Source organism: Cetorhinus maximus, chromosome 6 (genome assembly GCF_964194155.1).
Source record: "Cetorhinus maximus chromosome 6, sCetMax3.hap1.1, whole genome shotgun sequence".
NCBI classification, from domain to species: domain Eukaryota; kingdom Metazoa; phylum Chordata; class Chondrichthyes; order Lamniformes; family Cetorhinidae; genus Cetorhinus; species Cetorhinus maximus.
The window spans coordinates 670,263-686,501 of NC_135884.1; the positions used below are offsets into that span (position 1 = coordinate 670,263).

Consider the following 16,239-nt stretch of genomic DNA (forward strand, 5'->3'; position numbering starts at 1 on the left):
TCTCAACCTGTGAACTAAATATTGAAAGTGCTGGTAGACCACCTCATGTCATCAACAAGAACTGAAAGGAATTTGGGAGACATCGATCAAAAATCAACCCATCGAATCCTGTACTCTGGATTTGGTCCTATTGAACTGTTTTATTCCAGCCTTAAGATCAATGCTTTGTGTGTCTTATACGTCTTGTGGGTGTGAATATGTGTGTGTGCATATAGGGATTTAAGAAGGGGGTAGGGTTTAAGTTATAGTGTTAGAAGTTAGCAGTTCATATGTCTTTCTTCTTCTTTCTTCTTAAAGGCAATTTTTTCAATGAACAGTTATTTACTTATTAAGTTTACAAACCTAGTGCTCGTATTCAGTTAACCTAAATTAAACAGTTGGGTAGAATTGGGGCAATTTGGTGGTTTGGTCAAGTTTTCACATTTGTCACAGCTCAGGGAACAGCGGAGCTGATATTACAGCGCACTGTCCCCAGTGAGTCGATATTACAGCGCACCGTCCCCAGTGAGTCAATATTACAGCGCACTGTCCCCAGTGAGTCGATATTACAGCGCACCGTCCCCAGTGAGTCAATATTACAGCACACCGTCCCCAGTGAGTCGATATTACAGCGCACTGTCCCCAGTGAGTCGATATTACAGCGCACTGTCCCCTGTGAGTCGATATTACAGCGCACTGTCCCCAGTGAGTCGATATTACAGCGCACCGTCCCCAGTGAGTCGATATTACAGCGCACTGTCCCCAGTGAGTCGATATTACAGCGCACTGTCCCCAGTGAGTCAATATTACAGCGCACTGTCCCCAGTGAGTCGATATTACAGCGCACCGTCCCCAGTGAGTCGATATTACAGCGCACTGTCCCCAGTGAGTCGATATTACAGCGCACCGTCCCCAGTGAGTCGATATTACAGCGCACCGTCCCCAGTGAGTCGATATTACAGCGCACCGTCCCCAGTGAGTCGATATTACAGCGCACCGTCCCCAGTGAGTCGATATTACAGCGCACTGTCCCCAGTGAGTCATGACAACGTTTGGGGGCTCGGTTCTAGGATATTTTGGAATAAAAGACAACAATGATTTGGGTGCAGATTTAGGAAGTAATAAAGGCTAAAAGGAAACACTAAGTTTGTACTATCAAAAATAAGATGGCACTGGAAACTGTTAAAGCTTTCCTGCAAGTGGAAGAGATGTTCCTGACGATTTTACAATGGATCCCAAAAGCCAGGTTAATCGATTGGTAAGTAAATTAAGAGTAGGATTGCCTGCCAAAGCGAGGAATGTAGAGATAATCGAAGGGATGACACAGCATTTAAAATTGGAAGAAATACCCAGGAGATCGAGTTCTCCAAGAGGTGATTCATTGGAATGGGCTCAAATTCAGTTGCAAATAAAAAAATTAGAACAAGAGGCAGCAGAAAAGGAAAGAGAGAGAGAGAAAGAGAGAGCACTTTAAAAGCAACAGGCAGAAAAGGAAAGAGAGAGGACATTTCAAAGGGAGTTAGAAATGGCAAAGTTAGAAAAGGAAGAAAGAGAAAAAAAGAGAAAATTCCAGCTTAAAATGCTGACAGTTAAAAAAGAGACCCCAGTAGGTGAGGGAGGACTTATTTCCAGATCAGAACCCAATGGGGAGATGTTTAAATTTATACAAGTTTTCCAAAATTTGAGGAAAATGATGTTGAAGCATTCTTTATTTCATTTGAGAAGATAGCTAAACAGATGAAGGGGCCAAAGGAAAACTGGGCAGTTTCGATGCTTGGGTTTTCCATATTCCTACACGCCCACATCCCATGAACGAATATAAAAAATCTTGACAATTAAGCCTTAACCTTTAGCACAATTGGCTACGGTATCATTACAAGCTTTGAAGGCAATGTTTCTCCCCTAAAACAGAAACTATCAACATTTTACAAAGTTGATAGTTAATCCACTGAACGGCAACTTGCGTTCAGAAGAAGCACAGCTGGAAAATTCATCAGATCAGACAAAGGATCATTGACCTGAACCATTAACTCTGTTTCTCCCACCACAGATGCTGTCTGACCTTTTGAATATTTCCTGCCTTTTCTGTTTTTATTTCAAATGTACTTTGTTGGCTGTGAAGCACTTTGGGATGTTGTGAGGTCATGAAAGGTGCTGTAGAAATGAAAGTTTTTTATTTAAAGGTTTAAGGTCCTGCCTATTTTCACTAGGGTAGAGTGATACTGTAAGCAGTTTCAGCATTTTGCATCAAATGATTTATTTTATTTATTTAGTGAATGCAAATCCTGAAGCCAAGCAATAGCCTCCTCATTTATTGAGGTTAATGTGGCTATTCCGCCACTCAGTCTGTAGAGGGGACACTCCTCAGTGATGTGCAGCATTGTTTGTATCTTTCCACAAATAAGGGTTTGTACTGAAGCACCAGAGGTGGAGGTTGGCTGCTCAGAGGCCCTGGCCTGTCCTGGACCTGTTTAGCAAGGACCACTCTCACCGTGGTAGTTCAAAGCCTGCCATTCGACAGGTGGGGTTTATCACAAGGAACTTGTTAGTGGCTTCCCATGTTCCCCATTCCTTCAGGCAGAGGAAATCTGCTGGTAGATCTTGGTCAGGAAGAGTGCTCCATATGAGATGGAAGGCGGGCAGTAGGTGGGTTGAACAGGTCATCATGGAGGGGTAAATGAAGGGATTTCAAACAGCTTGTGGATGTGTGGTGGGGGGTGATGTTTGCAAGGACAGGAAGCCAGGGTGTCGAGTGGAGAGTTCCAATTATGATGTGCACTGTTACATTTAATTAAGTGTCACCAACTTGTGTGTTTTTTTATTCATTCATGAGATGTGGGCTTCGCTGGCTGGGCCAGCATTTATTGCCCATCCCTAATTGCCCTTGAGAAGGTGGTGGTGAGCAGCCTTCTTGAACCCCTGCAGTCCATGTGGTGTAGGTACACCCACAGTGCTGTAAGGGAGTTCCAGGATTTTGACCCAGCAACAGTGAAGGAACGGCGATATATTTCCAAGTCAGGATGGTGAGTGGCTTCCAGGTGCTGATGTTCCCATCTATCTGCTGCCCTTGTCCCTGTAGCAGTTTTGATACAACTGAGTGGTTTGCTAGGCCATTTCAGAGGGCACTTAAGAGTCAACCACATTGCTGTGGGTCTGGAGTCACATGTAGGCCAGACCAGGTAAGGACAACAGATTTTCTTCCTTAAAGGACATTAGTGAACCAGATGGGTTTTTTACAACAATCGACAATGGTGTCATGGTCATCAATAGACTTTTAAATCCAGATTATTGAATTCAAATTTCACCATCTACCATGATGGGATTCAAACCCAGGTCCCCAGAGCATTACCCTGGGTCTCTGGATTACCAGCCCAGCGACAATACCACTACGCCATCGCTTCCCCTCAATGCGATGACCTTTGCGAGACAGGTGCACAGTACTATGCTGCGGAGTAGATAGGACAAGTGCTGAGGTCCAGAGTGCTGTGGCAGCAGCAGGGCCCACTTACATCCAGCAAGTTTGGTTAATAAGTTATTTCTGGTTTTGACCTTTGCTGCTGCTTTCTTCAGATGTTCCCGAAAGGACAGAGCCCTATCTAGAGTGACTCCCATGTTTGTTGGGTTGGGATCATGCTTTAGTCTCTGGCCTTCCATGTAGATATGCAATTCATTTTTGACACTGGTATTGTGGAGGTGGAATACACTGGACACGATTTTACAGGGATTTAATGTGAGACACCATGTCCTGCAGTTTTCTGTCAACTTTGTAACGAGTTTGTTAAGGATCTGGTCCAGACTGCAGAGGAATGGCGCCCATACACATTAACTGGCTATTGTCACATCTTTGTGATCGTAATTAGCTTTTTCTGTCTTTGCAGGTTCACTTCTTCAATCTCCTCAAAAGTGGAATGAGGAAACAAGTAGAGACCTAATATCACTAGACTCACTTTATTCAAGCAATGCAACCTGTCTTTGTGTAGTTATACAAAATAATCAATATGCTATACTTTGCCAAATTGTGGATCAGCTATCTTGATTTAAATAAAGAAACTCCTAACTAATGCCCTGTATTTCTCTATCTAAGTCTGGACAATGATCACACTTTCAGAGTAAGGGAGTGCACTTTTACGTTTTAAAGGTTAATGTCTTTTGTAAAATCTAGCATTGCTTGCTTGCAATCTAACATTTCACTTAAATTTACTAATTTAAGTTTAGGCTTGGGAAGGGCTAATCAAGCAAACCAAGCCCTCTGCTGGAGAGCAGGTAAGATCAGCAAATTAAGTAGCCGCCTTAATCTGCTTCTGTAACTGTCACATAGTAGAGTCCCCTGAATCTCAGTAGTATATGTGATACGTTAAGTGCAAAGGCATGGAGTGCAGCTGGTTCTGAGTGTAATTACTGCGAGTTTGGTGAGTAAGGGAGTTTGGTGAGGAGGAGAGGAAGGTGCTCTTTTATTTTTCTTTCTTTCTCAGCCTCTAGGAAACCAGGATTTGAAAAGCTGCATGAGAGGGCTAAGTTTGAAAAAATCAAATAATGACTTCACAAGAGAAACATAACCATTGGTTGGTGAAAAACTGCTGTTAGGGAGGTTCTTTAAGAGGCTGAAAATTAGAAGGACACATTCTTTTTAAAAGAAGTAGCTACTTAGATTTAAGTAAGAAACACAAGCAATAGGGATGTAAAGTTAAGTCAAGACCAGGTAAAATAAAGTAGTGTAAGTAATCCAAAGTAAAATAAAGTTAACATAAGGGAAGTAAACTGAAGCCATGACAGGACAATTCAGTGTGCAATGCGTGTCCTGTAATATTTGGGAAGTCATGGGCGCTACCAGTGTCCTGGACAACCACATGTGCAGAAAGTGTGGCCAGCTGCAGAACCTTGAGCTCTGGATTTCAGAGCTCGAGCGGCGGCTGGAGTCACTGTGGTGCATCCATGAGGCTGAGAGCTATGTAGATAGAATATTCAGAGAGGTGATCACACTGCAGCTTAGGAGTTGGAGGCAGAAAGGGAATAGGTGACTGACAGGCAGTCCAAGAGAACCAGGCAGGTAGTGCAGGAGTCCCCTGGGGTCTCGCTCGCCAATCGGTTTTCTGTTTTGGATACTGAGGGCATTGAGTCCTCGGAGGAGTGCAGTCAGAGCCAAGTTTGTGGCAGCACAGGAGGCTCTGTTGTACAGGAGGGGAAGAAGAAGAAAGGGGGAGCAATAGTTATATGGGATTCATTAGTTAGAGGAATAGAATAGTGTTTCTGTTGCCATAGACCTGATTCCAGGATGGTATGTTGCCTCCCTGATGCCAGGGTCAAGGATGTCACAGAGGGGCTGCAGGACATTCTTCTGGGGGAGGGTGATCAGCCAGAGGTCAGAGGTCATGGTCCATGTTGGTACCAATGACTTAGGCAGGAAAGGGGATGAGGTCCTGAAAGTAGATTTAAGGGAGTGAGGAAGGAAATTGAAAAGCAGGACCTCTAAAGCAGTAATCTCAGGATTACTTCCAGTCTGACATACTAGTAAACATAAAAATAGGAGAACTGAGAGATTGAACACACGGCTGGAGAACTAGTGTAGGAGGAAGGGCATCAGATTTTTGAGGCATTGGGACTGGTTCTGGGGGAGGTGAGATCTGTACAAGTCAGTCTACCCCTGACAAATATCCTCACAGGGAGGTTTGCCAGTGCTGTTTGGGGGGGTGGGGTTTAGACTAGATTGGCAGGGGGATGGGAACTTGAGGGCAAATTCGGAGCAGGGAATGGGAGATAGAAAATTAATGAGTGACTCTGAAAGACAGAAGAAGCAGAGGTTAAAAAGTGTACAGCATGGGGATTTGGCAGTGTTAAAAGGTATATATGTAAATACAAGGAGCATAATAAATAAAGCCGATGAGCTGAGGGCACAGAGAGGCACATGGCAACATGATATCATCGCTATAACAGAGGGGCAAAATGGCAGCTCAACATCCCTGGATTGAGAGTTTTCAGGCAGGATAGGGAGGGGGGTAAAAAAGGCAGGGGTGTAGCATTATTGGTTAAAGAATCAATTACAGCTGTGAGGAGGGATGAGATACTAAATGAAGCATCAAATGAGGCCACATGGGTTGAGCTCAGAAATAAAAAAGGGGCAGCCCCACTGCTAGGAGCGTATTATAGACCCCAAATAGTGGAAAGGAGTTAGAAGAGCAAATATGTGGGCAGATTTCTGAGCGCAAAAACAGTAGGGCAGTAATCGTTGGGGACTTCAACTACCCTAATATCAATTAGGATAGGAACAGTGTGAAGGGCACAGATGGTACAAAACTGCATTCAAGAGAACTTTTTTAGCCAGCACATAACAAGCCCAACGACAGGGGGCACAATTCTAGATTTAGTCTCAAGAAATGAAGCTGGGCAAGTGGATGAAGTAGCAGTGGGGACTATTTTGGAGATAGTGGCCATAATACAGTCAGATTTAGCATCATTCTGGAAAAGGACAAAGATAGAACAGGAGTAAAAGTTCTAAATCAGGGGAAAGCAAATTTTACAAAGCTGAGAGGTGAGCTGGCAAGAGTGGACTGGATACTGGATACACTGTCAAGTCAGTGGGAGGCATTCGAAGGCAAGATTCTACGGACACAGTGTAGACATGTCCCCACAAAGAAAAAGGGTGGTAGTGCCAAATCTAGAGCCCCCTGGTTATCCAGAAGCATACAGGGTAAGGTAAAGCAGCAAAGGAAAACTTGACAGTCACAGAAAGCATAATACTGTAGAAAACGAGAGGAGTATACCAAGTACAGGGGTGAAATAAAAATGGAAATTTGAAAAGCAAAGAGAGGATACAAAAAAATATTGGCAGGTAAAATCAAAGAAAACCCAAAGATGTTTTACCAGTACATTAAAAGCAGGAGAATAACTAAGGAAAGGGTTGGGCCTGTCAGAGATGTACATGGTAACTTGTGTGTTGATGCTGAAGAAGTGGGCAGGGTTCTCAATGTGCACTTTGTCTCTGTCTTCGCTAAGGAGAGGGATGATGCAGCCAGTGTAGCCATGTCCAGGTCTTGCTGCATTTGGACATGGACTGCTTCAGTATCTGAGGAGTCGTGAATGGCGCTGAACATTTTGCAATCATCAGCGAACATCCCCACTTCTGACCTTATGATGGAAGGAAGGTCATTGATGAAGCAGCTGAAGATGGTTGGGCCGAGGACACTACCCTGAGGAACTCCTGCAGTGATGTTGTGGAGCTGAGATGACTGACCTCCAACAACCACAACCATCTTCCTTTGTGCTAGGTATGACTCCAACCAGCGGAGAGTTTTCTCCTGATTCCCATTGACTCCAGTTTTGCTAGGGCTCCTTGATGCCACACTCGGTCAAATGCGGCCTTGATGTCAAGGGCAGTCACTCTCACCTCACCTCAGGAGTTCAGTTCTTTTGTCCATGTTTGAACCAAGGCTGCAATGAGGTCAGGAACTGAGTGGCCCAGGTGGAATCCAAGTTGAACACCTGTGAAGATCTCATGGTAATATACAAAGGTGACATAGGGATTGCTACTGACACCCAGGCCAACATTTATCTCTCAAACAACACGACCAAATAAGCAGAGTAACTTGTCATTTACCTTGTTGGTGTTAATGGGAACTCGCTGCCTGCAAAAATTCTGCCACATGCTTACATAACACTATATTACAAAAGTACAAAATTCACTGCAGAGCTCTTTGGGACATGAAAGGCGCTATTTAAACGTAAGTTCATTCTTTCTTTGAGTGATGGTACTAGTTGCAGAAGAAACAACTGTTGTACAATGGATCATAAATAAGTGTAGTATATTCCAGATTTGACCCAGAAACTATTCCTCAAGACTCGGTGACCTTTTTCCAAAAATAAGCTTTGTGGTGTTCTGATGCAAGCTGCCTTTAGCAATCAGCAGTAAGTTAATACTGGCTCAAGCTAACTTCAGAGATATTTAGTACAATACACCTGAAATATAGGTAGCTGGTCAAAAGTCTTTGTGAATAAATGGACAGGAATTTGAAGTTATAATTGTTCAGGATCTACTGTAATTATTAGGGTTTTGAAACAAACAGAAATCATTTATTTGTGGTCCTAAAATACAACAATAAATCACTGAATCCCCTCTGAAGATGCGTCACACGGACTTGAATCAGTAATTATGTTTGTCTCTCCACAGATGCTGCCAGACCTGCTGAGTTTTTCCAGCATTTTCTGTTTTTACTTTAGATTTCCAGCATCCACAGTATTTTGCTTTTACTAAATCACTGGCCATCCATGAAAGTTGGTAAGGGAGGCTTAACTCTCAGCCTGAAATCATTTGCTGACCAAACACTAAGGCATCACCACAGATATTATTCCACTTGTTTATTTTTAGCTACTAAACCAGAAATGTCATGACATTTAATACCTAATCTAATATTAGTAGCTATATTTCAGTCACTTACAGAATTTCAGATACCACTAGTAACAATATATTCTCTCATTCATATTTAGAACCTTTAGTCAACATGCTGCAAAATGGGAAAATGATTCCATTTCAAGACTCCCTGTAACATTCTAGAGGGATGGAAAATTTATATAAAGAATTTCTTTCCTGGGTCAAAATCCTGGAACTCCCTCCCAAACAGCACTGTGGGTGTGCCTACACCACATGGACTGCAGCAGTTCAAGAAGGCAGCTCAGCACCACCTTCTCAAGGGGCAATTAGGGATGGGCAATAAATGCTGGCCCAGCCAGTGAAGCCCACATCCTGTGAATGAATTAAAAAAACATAAATACTGTGGCTACAAGAGCAGGTCACAAGTTGGATATTCTGAGGCAAGTGACTCACCTCCTGACTCCTCAAGTCTTTCTACAATCAACGAAGCAAGAAGCCAGGAGTCTGATGCCATCCTCTCCATTTCCCGAGGTAACGGCATCTCCAACAACTTAAGCTCAATACCATCCTGGACAAAGAAGCCCATCCACCACCAGTGCACAGTGGCAGCAGTGTGTACCATCTCTCAAACGGTAAACGTTCCAGGAAACAAAGAAAACGTTTCAAAGACACTCTGAAACTCTCCGTGAAGTGCGGCAGCATTGACATTAATGACTGGGAGCTGTTTGCCACCAATCATTCAAAATAGCAACAACTTGCCCCTGAAGCTACATCACACTTTAAATCACAATGTCTTAATGATGAGGCAGAGAGGTAGCGGAGGAGAAAAGGAAACAAATCCTGCACTCGGAAGCCCACTAACCCATGGGACATCCTGCCCCATGTGTGGTGCAAATGCCACTTGTCAGCCCAAACCTGGATATTGTCCAGGTCTTGCTGCATTTGGACATGGACTGCTTCAGTATCTGAGGAGTCGTGAATGGTGCTGAACATTGTGCAATCATCAGCGAACATCCCCACTTCTGACCTTATGATGGAAGGAAGGTCATTGATGAAGCAGCTGAAGATGGTTGGTCCAAGGACACTACCCTAAGGAACCCTGCAGTGATGTCCTAGAGCTGAAATGACTGATCTCCAACAACCACAACCATCTTCCTTTGTGCTAGGTATGACTCTAACCAGCAAAGAGTTTTCTCCCTGATTCCCATTGACTCAGTTTTGCTAGGGCTCCTTGATGCCACACTCGGTCAAATGTAGCCTTGATGTCAAGGGCAGTCACTCTCATCTCACCTCTGGAGTTCAGCTCTTTTGTCCATGTTTGAACCAAGGCTGTAATGAGGTCAGGAGCTGAGTGAACCTGGCGCAACCTAAACTGGGTGTTAGTGAACAGGTTATTGCTAAGCAAGTGCTGCTTGACAGCACTGTTGATGTCCATCCCTCCATTACTTTACTGATGATCAAGAGGAGACTGATGGGACGGTAATTAGCCAGGTTGGATTTGTCCTGCTTTTTGTGTACAGGACATACCTGGGCAATTTTCCACATAGCCGGGTAGATGCCAGTGTTGTAGCTGAACAGCTTGGCTAGGGGCGCGGCAAGTTCTGGAACACAAGTCTTCAATACTCTTTCCGGAATATTGTCAGGGCCCATAGCCTTTGCAGTATCCAGTGCCTTCAGCCGTTTCTTGATATCACATGGAGTAAATCGATTGGCTGAAGACTGGCATCTGTGATGCTGGGGACCTCCGGAGGAGGCCGAGATGGATCATCCACTTGGCACTTCTGGCTGAAGATTGTAGCAAATGCTTCAGCCTTATCTTTTGCACTGATGTGCTGGGCTCCCCCATCATTGAGGATGGGTATGTTTGTTTAATTGTAAAGCACCATTCACGACTGGATGTAGCAGGACTGCAGAGCTTAGATCTGATCTGTTGGTTGTGGGATCGCTTAGCTCTGTCTATCACTTGCTGCTTATGCTGTTTGACACGCAAGTAGTCCTGTGTTGCAACTTCACCAGGTTGACACCTCATTTTTAGGTATGCCTGGTGCTGCTCCTGCACTCTTCATTGAACCAGGGTTGATCCCCTGGCTTGATGGTAATGGTAGAGTGGGGGATATGCCAGGCCATGAGGTTACAGATTGTGTTTGAGTACAATTCTGCTGCTGCTGATGGTCCACAGCGCCTCTTGAATGTCCAGTCTCGAGTTGCTAAATCTGTTCAAAATCTATCCCATTTAGCACGGTGGTAGTGCCACTCAGCATGATGGAGGGTATCCTCAATGCGAAGACGGGACTTCGTCTCCACAATGACTGTGTGGTGGTCACTCCTACCAATACTGTCATGGACAGATGCATCTGCAGCAGGCAGGTTGGTGAGATTGAGGCCAAGTATGTTTCCCCCTCTTGTAGGTTCTCTCACCACCTGTCGCTGACCCAGTCGAGCAGCTATGTCCTTTAGGATACGACCAGCTCAGTCAGTGGTGGTGTTACCGAGCCAGTCTTGGTGATGGGCATTGAAGTCCCTCACCCAGAGTACATTCTGCACCCTTGCCACCCTCAATGCTTCCTCCAAGTGGTGTTCAACATGGAGGAGCACTGATTCATCAGCTGAGGGAGGGCGGAACATGGTAATCAGCAGGAGGTTTCTTTACCTATGTTTGACCTGATGCCATGAGACTTCAGAGGGCCAGAGTCGATGTTGAGGACTCTCATAGACGTTTACAGCACAGGAGGTGACCCATCGTGTGCACGCTGGTTAACAAAGATCTGACTACACTAATCCTATTTTCCAGCGCTTGGCCCATAGCCTTGGCGCCTATGGCTACGCAACTCCCTCCCGGCTGTATACCACTGTGCCGCTACCTCTGTTGGGTCTGTCCTGCTGGTGGGACATAGGGATGGTGATGGTGGTGTCTGGGACATGATTGTACAATTCTGTGAGTGTGACTGTGTTGCTTGACTAGTCTGTGAGACAGCCCTCCCAATTTTTGTTTGTAAGGAGGACTTTGCAGGGTCGACAGGGCCTGTCATTATTGGGTTTTTTTATATTCATTCATGGGATGTGGGTGTCACTGGCTAGGCCAGCATGTATTACCCATCCCTAATTGCCCTTGTTCAGAGGGCATTGCTGTGGGTGTGGAGTCACATGACCAGGTAAGGATGGCAGATTTCCTTCCCTAAAGAACATTAGTGAACCAGATGGGTTTTTATAACAATCGACAATGGTTTCATGGCCATTATTGAACTTTTAATTCCAGATTTTTATTTAATTCAAATTCTGGTGGTGGTGGGATTTGAACTAGGTCCCCAGAGCATTATCCTCGGTCCAGTGACAATACCATAATGCCACCAACACGTCCCCTACACCACATGGACTGCAGCAGCTGAAGGCGGCAGCTCACCATCACCTTCTCAAGGGCAATTATGGTTGGGCAATAAATGCTGGCCCAGCCAGCGACACCCACATCCCATGAATGAATAATAAAAAACACAAACTATTGTAATGCACTTGAGCTGATATACTTTCTCATTTTCTGTGAATGCTCATAATTAGGATTGTCAATTAAGTTTTCAATAACTTGTGTTTTATCAGTACGATCATCTTTCATTTATAAAATACTTCAGCTAAAATGGGAGCATTTTATAGTAAACAGTGTAAATACTTGTGGTGACCAGAAGTGGTAACACCCGTGGATCTGCGACCATGATAGAAACAGCTGCCACATCTGGCAACATAACATCTGTTGTATTTCAAAGTAATTCAATGTAAAAGGGAAATGAAAGATTTGCATTTCGATACCGTCTTTCACAATCTTGGGACATTCCAGAGTCATTTACAGCCAATTAAATACTTTTGAAGTGTAGTCACTGTTGTAATATAGGAAACACCGAAGTGAATTTCTGAAAAGCAGGATCCCACAAACAGTAAACAAGTAAATAACCAGATAATCTGTTTTAGTGATGTTGATTAAGGGATGAACATCGGGGAGGCCACTGGGAAGAATTACCCTGCCCTTCTTCCAATACACTTTGTATTTAATGTCTCATCTGAGCCTCTGACAACATAGTGCTCTCTGTCTCAGTATTGACCCTCGGATTCTGAAGCATTCCCTCAGTATTGTCTCTCCAACAGTGCAACGCTCCCTCAGTACTGACCCTCCGGCAATGCGAGGCTTCCTCAGTTCTGACCTTCTGTCTAGGCGGCACTCCCTCAGTACTGAACCATCCCCAGTGCAGTGCACCCTCTGTACTGATCCTCTGGCAGTGCGACACTACGTCTATACAGACCTCTGGCAGTGCGGCGCTCCCTCTGTACTGACCCTTCAACAATGCAGTGCTCCCTCACTACTGACGCTCTGACAGAGCAGCACTCCCTAAGTACCGACCCTCCAACAGTGCAGCACTCCCTCAGTACAGACCCTCCATGGTGCAGCTCTCCCTCAGTACCGACCCTCCAACAGTGCAGCACTCCCTCAGTACAGACCCTCCATGGTGCAGCTCTCCCTCAGTACAGACCCTCTGACAGTGCAGCACTCCCTCAGTACTGACCTTCTGACAGTTCAGCATTCCCTCGGTTCTGTCCCTCTCACAGTGCAGCACTCCCTCAGTACTGAATCTCTGACAGTGCAGCACCCCCACAGTACTGACCCTCCAACAGTGCAGCACTCTCACAGTACTGACCCTCCGACAGTGCTGCACTCCCTCAGTTCTGACCCTCCGACAGTGCAGCACTCCCTCAGTACTGACCCTCCGACAGTGCAGCGCTCCCTCAGTACTGACCCTCTGACAGTGCAGCACTCCCTCAGTACTGACCGTCCATAGTGCAGCACTCCCTCAGTGCTGACCCTCCGACAGTGCAGCACTACCTCAACACTGACCCTCTGACAGTGCAGCACTCCCTCAGTGCTGACCTTCCGACAGTGCAGCACTCCCTCAGTACTGAATCTCTGACAGTGCAGCACTCCCTCAGCACCGAACCTCCACAGTGCAACACTTCCTCAGTACTGACCCTCTGACAGTGCAGCACGTCCAAAGTACTGACCCTCCGACAGTGCAGCACTTCCAAAGTACTGACCCTCTGACAGTGCAGCACTCCCTCAGTACTGACCCCTGACAGTGCAGCACTCCCTCAGTACTGACCCTCTGACAGTGCAGCACTCCCTCAGTACTGACCCTCTGATGTGCAGCACTCCCTCAGTACTGACCCTCTGACAGTGCTGTACTCCCTCAGTACTGACCCTCCGACAGTGCAGCACTCTTTGATTACTGCTTTGGACCTCTTAAGTCTCTGACGTGCGAATTCAGCCTTTAACCTTCTGACTGAGAGGTGAGAGTGCTGCTTATTGAGCCTGTCATGCCATGTTCCATTTGTCGTACTTTGGGATTTTCCTGAGGGAAATATTGAGTTCATAAAACTCTTTATTCTTTTGTTCCACTTTTACAGGCTAACCCTGAAAATGACAAAATCAGAGCTGTGTTCCTCCAATAACTGCTAACAACTCTGTTTTGAAAAGCTAAATTTAGCTCACTAAAGGTCAGAGCACAAATACCAAAACACGTCTCCACTTTGTAAACATTTGCAACACTCCGCTTTTGCTCTTGTGGTTCCTCTGATAAGAAACCCTGGGATCAACTGCAGTCCCTATCAAAACTTCAACTAACTTGGTAGGAAACAGCTTAACAAACGTTTGAAAACCTAGAGGCATAAAATTAAGAAGCCATTTTTTCTCCATTGTTTTGCAGTCCTGCAGCTCGTGGTTAGATGTAGTTAGTCCGTGTGTGGTACTTACCAAGTTCAGCAGAGCAGGTCTGTCCTCCAGTGAACAGAGGCTGGACACATTATTGAAGCTTATATCCCAAAGAGCAGGGAACGGGCTGGATTGTTCCCAGGCTCATCACTAAATCTCCCTCAGCTATTCCCGATTTTAAATTTAGCCTCTTGCCACTGTCAGAATGTAGAGATCACTTACCTCCTGATTACAGAAGTAAGAGAGACCACCAGCTTATTTCATCAGGATAGGGCCATGTAATGAAAACTTGCTCAATTAGGTCTTATCTATTTATTTATAGTTTATAAATAAGCAATTGATTAGAAGAGTACAACAATTTCAAAGGTTAATTGTGCTGATAATGAGATTAATACTTAACCTAAACCCATAGGAACACCAAACAATCAGCTGTAACATTTAATGTTTCATTATTCCCAAAATTTTAACTGACACGTGCAATGGAAAAACATGGAGCACGAATGAGGCTAATGGATTTTGCTAGTTCCTTATTTTAAAAGTTTATTTAAAAACTCTAAACATTTTCACATAGTGCAACAAGGAAAAAAAGTGATAATCACAGATGGTAAAAGACTTGCAGTTACCAGTGTAACACTCCGCATGCTGGAAATCTGAAATAAAAATAGAAAATGCTGGGAAAACTCAGCAGGTCTGACAGCATCTGTGGAGAGAAAGAAACAGATAATGTTTTGAGTCTGCATGACTCTGCTTCAGAGCTAAAGAGAAGTAAAAATGTGGTGGACTTTATACTGTTTGGGGGGTGGGGGGTGATGGAGCAGGTGGAACAAGGTAGGTCAGGGATAGGTGGGCGCTAAGGAGGGATTGACAAAGATGTCATGGACACAAGGCAGAGGGAGTGTTAATGGCAGTGGTAAAGACTAAAGAAGGTGCTGATAGTGGCATAAAGATAACATAGCAGAAAGTGTTAACAGCATAACAAGGGTCAGCGCTCTGTGGAAGCACAACATAGAAACAAGTGACAGATGGTCCTGGGGGGAGTGACTGATGGTCCTGAGGGAGTGACTGATGGTCCTGGGGGAGTGACTGATGGCCCTGAGGGGGAGACAGATGGTCCTGGGGGAGTGACTGATGGTCCTGGGGGAGTGACTGATGGCCCTGGGGTGGAGACAGATGGTCCTGGGGGAGTGACAGATGGTCCTGGGGGAGTGACTGATGGCCCTGGGGGAGTGACTGATGGCCCTGGGGAAGTGACTGATGGTCCTGGGGGAGTGACTGATGACCCTGGGGGAGTGACTGATGGCCCTGGGGAGTGACTGATGGCCCTGGGGGAGTGACTGATGGCCCTGGGGGAGTGACAGATGGTCCTGGGGGAGTGACCGATGGCCCTGGGGGAGTGACAGATGGCCCTGGGGGAGTGAACGATGGCCCTGGGGAGTGACTGATGGCCCTGGGGAGTGACTGATGGCCCTGGCGGGGAGACAGATGGCCCTGGGGAAGTGACTGATGGTCCTGGGGGAGTGACTGATGGCCCTGGGGAGTGACCGATGGCCCTGGGGGAGTGACAGATGGCCCTGGGGGAGTGACTGATGGCCCTGGGGGGGAGACAGATGGTCCTGGGGCGAGTGACCGATGGTCCTGGTGGAGTGACCAATGGTCCTGGGGGAGTGACTGATGGTCCTGGGGGAATGACAGATGGTCCTGGGGAGTGACTGATGGCCCTGGGGGGGGGAGACAGATGGTCCTGGGGAGTGACAGATGGTGCTGGGGGAGTGACAGATGGTCCTGGGGGAGTGACAGATGGCCCTGGGGCGAGTGACCGATGGTCCTGGGGGAGTGACTGATGGTCCTGGGGGAGTGACTGATGGTCCTGGGGGAGTGACAGATGGCCCTGGGGGAGTGACAGATGGCCCTGGGGGAGTGACAGATGGCCCTGGGGGGGACTGACTGATGGCCCTGGGGGAGTGACAGATGGCCCTGGGGGAGTGACAGATGGCCCTGGGGGAGTGACAGATGGCCCTGGGGGAGTGACAGATGGTCTGGGGGGGAGACAGATGGCCCTGGGGGAGTGACCGATGGTCTGGGGGGGAGACAGATGGCCCTGGGGGAGTGACCGATGGCCCTGGGGGAGTGACTGATGGTCCTAGGGGAGTGA

General features: G+C 46.2%; 1 protein-coding gene across 1 annotated transcript in view; it reads right to left on the reverse strand.

Moving 5' to 3' along the window:
* LOC144681467 (6-phosphofructo-2-kinase/fructose-2,6-bisphosphatase 4-like) overlaps nucleotides 1-14,231 on the reverse strand; it is a 196,611-nt gene extending 182,380 nt beyond the window's left edge. The window contains exon 1 of the transcript XR_013576787.1: nucleotides 14,130-14,231. The gene's annotated coding sequence lies outside the window, so the exon portion shown is untranslated. The remainder of the gene's footprint in view (nucleotides 1-14,129) is intronic.
* Between the last annotated feature and the right edge of the window lie 2,008 nt (nucleotides 14,232-16,239).